Raw genomic sequence first — 10076 nt, forward strand, 5'->3', positions numbered from 1 at the left:
ATTATTTGAGAGTTATACAAAAAGGGATTGTCAATAATGCCAGGAATGTCCAGATTTCGTAGTAAATACAGAGTGATCAACAAGAATCCAAATCAGAGCAACCGTTACAAATTATCGGTCACGTCGTAGCAAAATCATATGCACATAAGCGGTCACAACATGGGCGTAGACAATTTATGGTCTCAAACACTACTTAATAAAAAATGATACCTTATGAATTTTAGACGTTGGAATTATAATTGTGCATTTTATTATTATTACAAGATAAGGGAAACAATTTATAAGATTAACAAGAGCAACATTTTACATTTGTAAGAGTAAGTAAATTATCATCTTTATTGCCAAACGCGACGCCACTGGTACGGAGGTGCTTCGTTGAAATGTCACATTTCAAAATTCAAGGTTGTAGTTGTTGACAATTTAAGTGATTTAACCTAAAAAACAAATCTTCGATTTCGGCAAAGTTTACAGACGTTTATTGAAGTTGTAAGCAATAATTATCCCAGAATAATTTGTAAAATGGGTTTTACCATTAAAGAGAAGGCATTTGTATTAGATTATTTTCGAAAGAGGGTGAAACAAGAAAATGAAGACTGGCCTTACTTTGTACCCCCTTACACCAAAGAATTTCAAGCCAGGTATCCGAACCTGATGGTATTGGTTATCAAGTTTATCAATGTCTTAAAATTATAGTGCCTAATTTTAGCAAATCATAATCCATCATTAAGAAGAAGTCAGGTCAGTCCTTAGTTCAAATTTTAGAAATGGTGCAAAATGTTCAATAAATTATCAAGGAACACCCATCAACTTCCATAAGGCGTTTAAGACAACAAGTTAAATTGTGTTATGGCAGTATGGCACTTATCAGAAAATTTTTAAAAAGGATATTATTTGTTTCCCTTTGTGTGTTGCAAGAAATAAAACCCACACATTACCTTAAACAAATTGACAGCTTCATAAGGGTTTTTGAAATTATGAGAGGCGAGTTTGATTCTGTCTGGACCACAATGGAGAACATTTTGAGCAGTTTTTGTGATAACTTCTTTTTTGACCTTGGAGTAATTTAAATGTTTTAAACACTGCTAGAAAAGATACAAGTAAGACCGCAATTACCCTAAAATTAGAGAATAATAACTTTTGCCCTTTTCTTACAGAAAACAACAAAACAAAGAATTGTGAAAAATAATTATTTTTAAAATGCAACTAAAGATTGTGCCTTATGAAGGAATTTTGTGTAACTGTGTTTTTTCCGTTATCAATAAAAAATAATAATTAATTATAACTTTCTTTTAAATCTATTATTCATGAATTACAAAAAATTTATAAAGGCAATTAATAATAGATTTTTGAGAGGTAGGCAACCAACAAAACCAGTGTGCACAGCAAGTAAATAAAAGTGTCTGATCCATGTTAGAAATACGTTTCGATAAAACAAAAGATGAGGTAGCACTCTTGATTTGGTTTCTTGTTGATCACTCTGTAGAGGTACTGAATAACGTATTACTGGCTGCATTTAACTTTCGCTGCGGTCGGAAAGTTATGTGAATCAGTCTGTATATACCGGCAAGTAGGCAACCCTTCATACGAAGTGGATGTGCTAAAAATAAGTCACTTCACGAGGTGTGCAAACATATTTTACTTCTGAACTTCTGTTCAAATGATCTTCTTTCTGTAAACTGTTGCGGTAGCCGACAACTGTCAAGACTCAAGAGTTTTGTATAAATTCATTTTATGTAAACGAAACAAAATTTACATGCATAAATTACGTTTACATTTTAATCTCACTTTTAGTACTTGTTATAAATCTGACAGACTTTACTGTATGATTTTTGCACTGTCGAGCGGTGATTTGTTCTCTTTTACTCTGTATCACTGTTACTCAACTCGCCAGAAAATTTTCGGTTCTTTCGGAGTCAGCAATTTAATTACTTCTCCTGCAATAAAATACCTTCTAACAAAAGGGCCGTAATGAATAGCAACCGGGGATTACAATGCTTAAAACATCAATGTATTTCGTTCACGTAAACGCATAAATTTAAAAGTCGCATCTGTTTGTATTGGGTTGTAGCACTTTCTTCTTTTATTCAAACATGGGGGTATATTGTGCCAATAAAATAAAATAAACACTAGAAAGTATAGCACACATGTTACACTCTAGTCACACAAAAAAAAACGTTTGGGGACCTTATGGTTCAGTTAACGTTTCGTAACGTCGACGGTGTTTAACAAGACGCCTCCAGAATTGGGAACAACATAAACAGGGATGAATTCAATCTTCTTAATGGAACTCAGATATGAATTAATCTATTGTTATAAATTCAGCTGCGAATTAAAGGGGTGCAAGTTAGTAGAGCGTCGCTTATAGATTCATTAGGGACGAGAATTATCACTAATAAAATTAGAAGTTGCCTATTACATCATTCAATAAGGCACGCAGCACACATTCCCCAGGTTTTGAATTAATCAAATTGCCACCTCCTCGTGCTCTCTCCAGAATTGTCTCTATTTATGTTTAATGGAAATATGCATGCGGTTGTTTACAACGAGTGGCCCCCTTAATTCGGAGTTGACAATGGCGGGCAATTAGGCCTATTACACTGGGCATGATAACATACAGCCAATGTTATGGTAATGGCTAATCCTCTCTAATCTCCCTGTATATCTTTCACTTAGCCATTCATGAGTAATCCCTCTTTTTAAAGGTTGCATAAAGAGGCGCGTGCGGTTTTACACCGCAGGTTTACGGTGAGGCTTAAGCGATCCCTCGTTTCCATTAGCATGAGAACCGCAAGGTGCAATGGCAACTTTTTTACATCGATGTATATTTTCATAATGCGCCTATTCAACCCCGTCATCTGCGTCTGTTGCTGATGTTGGGACAAACTAACTGCTGCAGCAGTAGCGTAACTAATGGGACAAATTGTCATTTTTTATTAAAGCATTTTTTGACCGTGTCAAACTCTTATTTGATTTTTTGGAAATATAACTAACAAAAATATAAATCCACAGCGAATATCCAAAGAGTTAATGAACAAATAAAAAATTAAACATGTTTCTGTTCAAACCATTATTGAGGAAAGTGTCTAAGAATCTTAACCTTAATATTGATTTAAATTTTAATAGTTATTTATTTAACGAGTTCGTGTGTAATTTAGGCTTTTTTTGGCATGAGTGGACTAGTTTAAAACTCGAGTGAAACGAGAGTTTTAAAGGTCCACGAGTGCCAAAAAAGCCCAAATTACACAAGAACGAGTTGAATACAACGTTTTTTTGTTCGACGAGCCCCTTAAAGGCTCCAAATCGCTAAAAAATCTTTAACATTAGCTTGACGTTTCGTTTTGACAAGTTGTCAAATTTATCAAAATCCGTTCACACAGGAGAAAAATCTCAAATTCTGACAGTGTCGAACAAAAAATATTATTCTTCACCAGTTTCTTTATTAAAAAATTTAACGGTAGTTACAACAATATAAAAAATCAAATAAGGTAATTGTATTAAAGGGTGATTCACGAGTAATAACGAGCCTAACGAAATTTGTGATGCGGCCAACAGTACATTTTCACCTATTAGGTACTTATGTGAATGTAAAAAATATATATGTATTTTAATTTTATACAACAGTCAACATACCAGACAATACATTTTTTAAAATTTAATCAAAATCATTATGTGGAATAATTAATAAAAACACAAACTAAAAAATTATGGGGGACATGTATTGTTGGTTGCATCATAAATTTGTTAATGTCATTATTACTCGTGAATCACTTTGAATATCTAAGTAAAGTACATAATGTTTTAATTGCAATAACTTTTACACAAACAAACATTAACTGTTTGCCATTGTCACTGTCACAAATTTAATGTAGTTGATGTCGTGTAGACTGTAGACACCATTTTTGGCATTACTCAGCCTCTTCTTTTTTTCCTTACAGAAACCTTCGAACTTCGACCTGTTTACAGAGTGAAATGAAGCTTCAAAAATCAAAAAATAATTTACGTAAAATTCGTGTTTGCCATGATCTTGAAAAATATTGATACAGGAGACCAGTGTCGAAATAACTTTGCCCCGGGTGGTTGATTTTGTAGTGGCGCCACTGGGTGCACCGAGGGTGCGAGCCTCCGTCAGAACCGAGAAATAAAACAATTAATCACGACTTCTCAACTTTTGTTATAGTTTTCTTCGAAAAGAAATATAGATTGTTTGTTTTCCGCTTGAAGTGAGAGCGTTTCGCGCTGCTCCATTCTCATCCTCAACCCTAACTCCCCCGGAGACGGATTTATAATAAAATGACATCGAGTTAAGTGTATTGACATTCGTACGTCGTTACTTATGTAAACAAAGTACGTTTATATTTTATGGCTAGATAGAACGGGGGGTGGATTTTTGAGATATGTCACAAAACCTAGAGGGGGCGATGCAGGATTTCGAGGATTTGTAAGTGTTCAGACAACAGTGGAACTAAGACGGGGGTGCGACGCGGAATTCGCAAACGTTACAAAGTTCATAATCGGGGGTGGCGGCAGCTTCCAATATAAATTTCACCGTTCCGGATTTGGTGCAAATGTTCCGATATGTCATTCCAATTGAAAGAAATCTAAATCTGATTACACACTAACTGTCTGGATGACATCTATGTAGCAACATAACAAAAGGGCCGTGACACATTTGGGGCTATTGTTAGCCTTTCCGCAGACGGTCGCCTATTACGTAATGCGTACAATACTCCACGCGACCCCTTATTGTCAATTCTGACCCACCCCAACCCCGAAGTCCCGAACGTGACTGCATCCCTCTATTAATTGCATGTCCAAACATCACGCTACATTTACAAAAATTTTGCAACGTCTGTTCCGTCGCGCGCTACTTCACCCAATTTCATCCATTCGATGAGGTCTTTTTCTTAAAAAGTGACAACACACATTACCATCATCATTCCCATATGTTCAGATTTTACAATTACCCTATTTTTGATTATCAGCAAGTGCCATTTTATGCCATTTAATATACGAGTAGGTATAACAAATCAAACTGAAGCTTTAATTGCAAACTTCTGCCACGCTTCAGTTGCGCTTTATTCTTCCGTGCAACCGAAATGCATTTAGATTTCTTTCAACTCCTTTTATTGAAATTTACAAGTCCGAATAAATTCAAGTCTTCAAGCAAATTGCTTTAAAACTGGAACGGTATTTACTGTTTTAATTAAATTCATTCCGTCTAAAAATTACTTTAATTAAATCATTCCTTAAAAAATGCTTTTTGACTCCGTTAATTATGGAATAGTGATTTTCTTTTGTAACAATTAAATTAATGTTAACAGTGTTCATTTAACATTTCTGACAACCGCTTAGTCTTGCTGACGCCTTTCCGTTAATCAGGCGCATTCCACCAGAAATAAAACAAAAAGTCGGCGAATGTATTGCCTAAAATTTCTTATCACTCTTCAACTAGGAGAGTTATCGTTTTTTAATTTTTCACTAATAACAAAGCATGTAGTAGTTCGTCTTGGATTATTGTTTTTTTTTTTTGGAGCAACTCTAAAATTTCAAATCGGTTCATCTGTTTCAGATTGTGAGATGTGGGAGTGCTTCTGACAACAAAAGTGACAACAAACAGATATTTTTTTACAAAGATCTGAAAAGTTCAAAGAAAACCGATTGTTTGTGTAATTTTAATATAAAAGTTTTTTTTGTTTCCCAAATCCATTAAACCACAGCAGATGATTAGATCTTAATTTGGTGGTAATATATCAATTTACTGTTGTGATTTCCATAAGTTAGGCCTAAGTAGTCACGCGAACAAACGCCATATAGTTTTAATATAGTCATTCTATTTATTTATGTCTGATTAGAGACATTAAAAGGGTAAAACAATTCATGGCCTCGTCTTGAAATAAATCTAATAGGGAAAATAAAATAGAAATGGTAAAAGGAGAAATAATGTAATGACGAAAATCTGTTTCGCAATGGGAAAATAGTATCATAAACAGAGTTAATATCTTTCTCTCTACACACCCAACGCACGCAAAAGATAATGTAGCAACAAGACATGAGCTTACAGTAATGAAAATTTATATTAAAAAAAAAAAGAATGAACGCAGAAAGTGTGTATGACGACACCCCTATTAAATTTAATCATGACTCTAATTACGATGGTGACGATTTCATCTCTTTCTGGCATGTTATAATTGCATAAATCTATATCGTTTTATGTTTATTTTAATCACGACTTTAGTTATCGGCAAATTTAATAACAGTGTCGTGATACGGCCCATTGTTTTTAATTTATTTCGTTAGAAAAACATCATAGAATTGCTAAAGGGTCCTTTGTCATGATTTTGTTCAAATCTTCTTCATATCTTGTAGTTTGTAATACACTGATGTACACTTTTTAAGTTTTGTCTAAGTAAAAGTTAGACCAGTATGTGTAGTAATAAAAACCGATTAACAGCAAGAAATGGTTTGAATGTTTTAAACACCAGCAAAAAGGGGTTGTTTTTATTCCTTAGGCCAAGCCAAAATGAATAAATCCAACAGGAACCGAAATCGATGCCGTTTTTTATATAGTGACGTTGGGAACAGATGTAATGGTTTTTGATGGCTCCAATAGAAATATTAGAATCTCTTATACGAGTCGAAATAAATTATGACCGTCATAAAAAAGAATCGGTCATCCTGTCGATATTGTAACATTTTCACAATTCATTTTTATCTTGAAGCATATTTATCTCGACCGTTATCGCTTGTATTAGTAAAATTGGATGCACTGGAGCGTAACGTATTATTCCTATCGAAATGATTCGACGTATTATCAAATCAGGATCAAAATAGATGGAAAACAGAAGGGTGGAATTATAAGGGGATCGAGAAATTAGGATGGGATTGCCATAAGTAGGGTGAAAGGCCATTACAGAATTTGTACAAGGAGGCAGCCATAAAATATATGGCAAATAAGGGATCGTGCTTATAATTGAAGTTTTTATTTACAGCCGCGGAAATAAAGCCATTTGGATAATTACAAGGACGACGCCATCGCACACATAAGATGTATGGCGCTGTATATTACACGAGAAATCCGTGAGCATTTAATATTGACGGTTTTAATCGAGACGAACCCCATTTGTAAGAGGGATGTCGTCAGAGACAACCACAAACAAGATCGTTCTGTTCTTTCAACTTAAATCGGGACCTGGAGCAACAACGATCGGTGCCAAGAGTTTTTTTTCTAGAAGGGGTACGGGGAATCGATGCAACTGGCAAGTCAGCAAACGTCAGCGAAATTTTGCAAGTGCAGACGTTATTAATAGCCCGCAGCATATGCCAGTCTAGCTCAGACATGACTTTTAGATCGCATGGCATTAACAGTGATTTTTACAAATTTAGACTAAGAAGTTTTTTAGTTCTCATAAAATTGTGTTAGCTTTTTATTTTGAACTAAGACAAAATTGTATGTATAGTAATTATTCTGAGTGGAACATGAATTAAAATAAAACAGTCAAAACATTAACTGAAAAGGCCTTCAGAAGAACATTGTTTGAAAAATTGGCTAAGGATCTTCATGGTGATGTTGCATTTTCTTTAAGTAACCTAAATTATTACGGCAATTATGGAATTTTTAATTTTGGAGAGTTTAGTGCAGCGAGAGTTCAAAAATCCAATGGTCAGGGAGCACGTTGCTTGTTTTTATTTCGATTAACGTCAAACCATAGACTTCAAACGTCATTTATTTTATTCAGCGAAGATGCAGTGGTGTAGGTTATTTTTTTTTTTTACAAAATAATGTTGGCATTGAATTAATGATTTAATTTAAATTAAAATGATGATCCAAAAAGAGAGGTTGTGTATCCGAAGGAAATGTTAAATCATACCAACTGAAAAAACCATCTGCGTTTGTAAAAGAAAAAATTAATTTTTTTTAAACGCTTGTTAGCTTATCCTAAAAGAAAATGAAGCATGATGATGGCAAAACAATATGAAAGCCATAAATGTTACATCAAATATAGGCGCATTCTCGTAAATTACATTTTGGATGTATTCATTCATATTTTCATGATAAATGAAATGAGAATGTCAATACATATTACTCTGCGGATGATAATAATCTATGCTGAACAATTAATATGAAATTAATTTTATATACATACAGGGTTATTCACGAGAGGGGTATTTCTGAATTTATTTTTACAGCAACCCATTATACACATTGCAACAATATCTTGATTTCAAATTTTGAAAATAATTACATATAACTGAATCTACGATGGCTCTTAGTTCTGTCTCTTTGACGTTAAAGCAAAAAATCTTTGCCAATTTGAAAAATGTGTTTTTACAATAACGACGAAAAGACTGACATGCTCCTCATTTATGGAGAGTGTGGAAAGAATTCTGTCGCCGCTGCGGATGTTTAGAAGCCGATGGTAGACACTTCGAACACCTTTTACACTAAATTAATTTGTTAATTTATTTGTTGAATTTTGATTAAATACAGGTTATATGTCAATCTGACATTTCTCACAAATCTATCCAACTTACTTTGATTTCCAATTTAAAAGAAATAACACATTTGATTTAGTAGTTACTGCCATTGGTATTGTTGGTTGCGGCAAAATAAAAATTCAGAAGTACCCCTCTCGTAAATAACCCTGTATTTCGTATTACATACAGGGTGATTCTGAAATAAGTTTGGAAAAAAAAAGTGGAGTATCCTTCACACAAATTAATTCTGCGTAAATGACTTTTGGAGGTGAAATCAAAAAGATGGAAATTACCCTATATTCTTGTATTTTCAACGCCTATAAATAGGGAAAATTTATCCGAATTTGTTCACTTCATCAGCAACCATTGTTACATCAATTCCGTAGGTGCAAGCACACTGCTTTGTAAATGTTTCTTTGGAAATAATCGACAGGAGTTTGTGACTGACGGGCACCTTTTACCTTTGATTATTATTGTTGCTAAACCAGGGCCGAGCCGCCCCTGCGTGCAATGTGTACAGCGCACACAGGCGCTAGATACTAAGGGGCGCCTCGTGACTTAGGTTAGGTAAAATTGTCTTGTCATTAAAAGGTAATGAAATATTTGAAAATAGCATAATACCATAAAGTTACGGAAAATGCAATATGGCGCTAAAGCGCCTCGCTCCAGCGATCGGCGCCCACGGTTCGATCTTATTGTCGGAGATTTTTTTGCTGAAAGAAAGACAACGCATTGTAAACTTGTTTATGATTTTATTCTTAAACGCCTTTAGCCAACTGGGCCACCATTTTTTTCTCGTAAATTTACGAGCGTTCGGGCGTTTTCTTCCAGGGTGGTGATATGGGCAGCCTGCACCCTGTTTTTTTTTTTTTGTTAAAAAAGCCATCCCAGATCTGTCGACCACTCTTTGTAAGTCCAAATATTAGATGGATTTATAGGACCTATTTTGTCAGATGGATTTCGATGAAAGAGTTGAAGTTAAAAAAACTAGACCGAGATTTTATGACTCTCTTGTACACTTGTACTTGTACATCAGACATCACCGATGACGTGCCAGTCTAAGACCTTAATAAATCTAAGTATATCAGTGTCAGATCGTGAAACCCATTTCATAATTATTGGGTACTTTCAATAACTATGTTAAGATTTTTAAGGGAGGACCAAATCAGTTGAATGCGAATTGCGAACTTTGATACTGTGAACTGTGATGCAGTGAAAAAAGTTTAAAGACGTTCTTTACGTAGACGTACGTTTATTCAGTTGAAATAATTGGTTGAATCTTCAGTTTTTTTTTTTATCTTAAAACGTAGTGGTAAGTATTGCATTTCATCTATTATATTGTTCAATTGTTCTTATTATACATAAAAGAATTTGCAAACAGAAAAGCTAGAAGAGTTGAAATTTTATAACTGAGTTCTTAATTTTTACTAACGTTATAAATTCCAAACAGAGACACAGCCATAACCTACAAGCGTGAAAACGTGAGAAAAGTAGGAAGCAACAAATTAGTTACTTAGGTATATGTAGATATGTGCCTAAGGACATAATCATTTATAATTTCTATTTAAGTTAAATTAGTAGGTATCTAATAAATAATTATT

General features: G+C 34.2%; 1 long non-coding RNA gene across 1 annotated transcript; it reads left to right on the forward strand.

The window, feature by feature from the left end:
* Positions 1-206: 206 nt before the first annotated feature.
* On the forward strand, positions 207-1355 carry LOC138134029 (uncharacterized). Its single transcript, XR_011160616.1, has 3 exons — positions 207-654; positions 707-1097; positions 1155-1355. It is a non-coding gene; the product is annotated as an uncharacterized lncRNA (long non-coding RNA).
* The last annotated feature ends 8721 nt before the right edge of the window (positions 1356-10076 follow it).

This window comes from Tenebrio molitor, chromosome 6 (genome assembly GCF_963966145.1).
Source record: "Tenebrio molitor chromosome 6, icTenMoli1.1, whole genome shotgun sequence".
Taxonomy (NCBI): domain Eukaryota; kingdom Metazoa; phylum Arthropoda; class Insecta; order Coleoptera; family Tenebrionidae; genus Tenebrio; species Tenebrio molitor.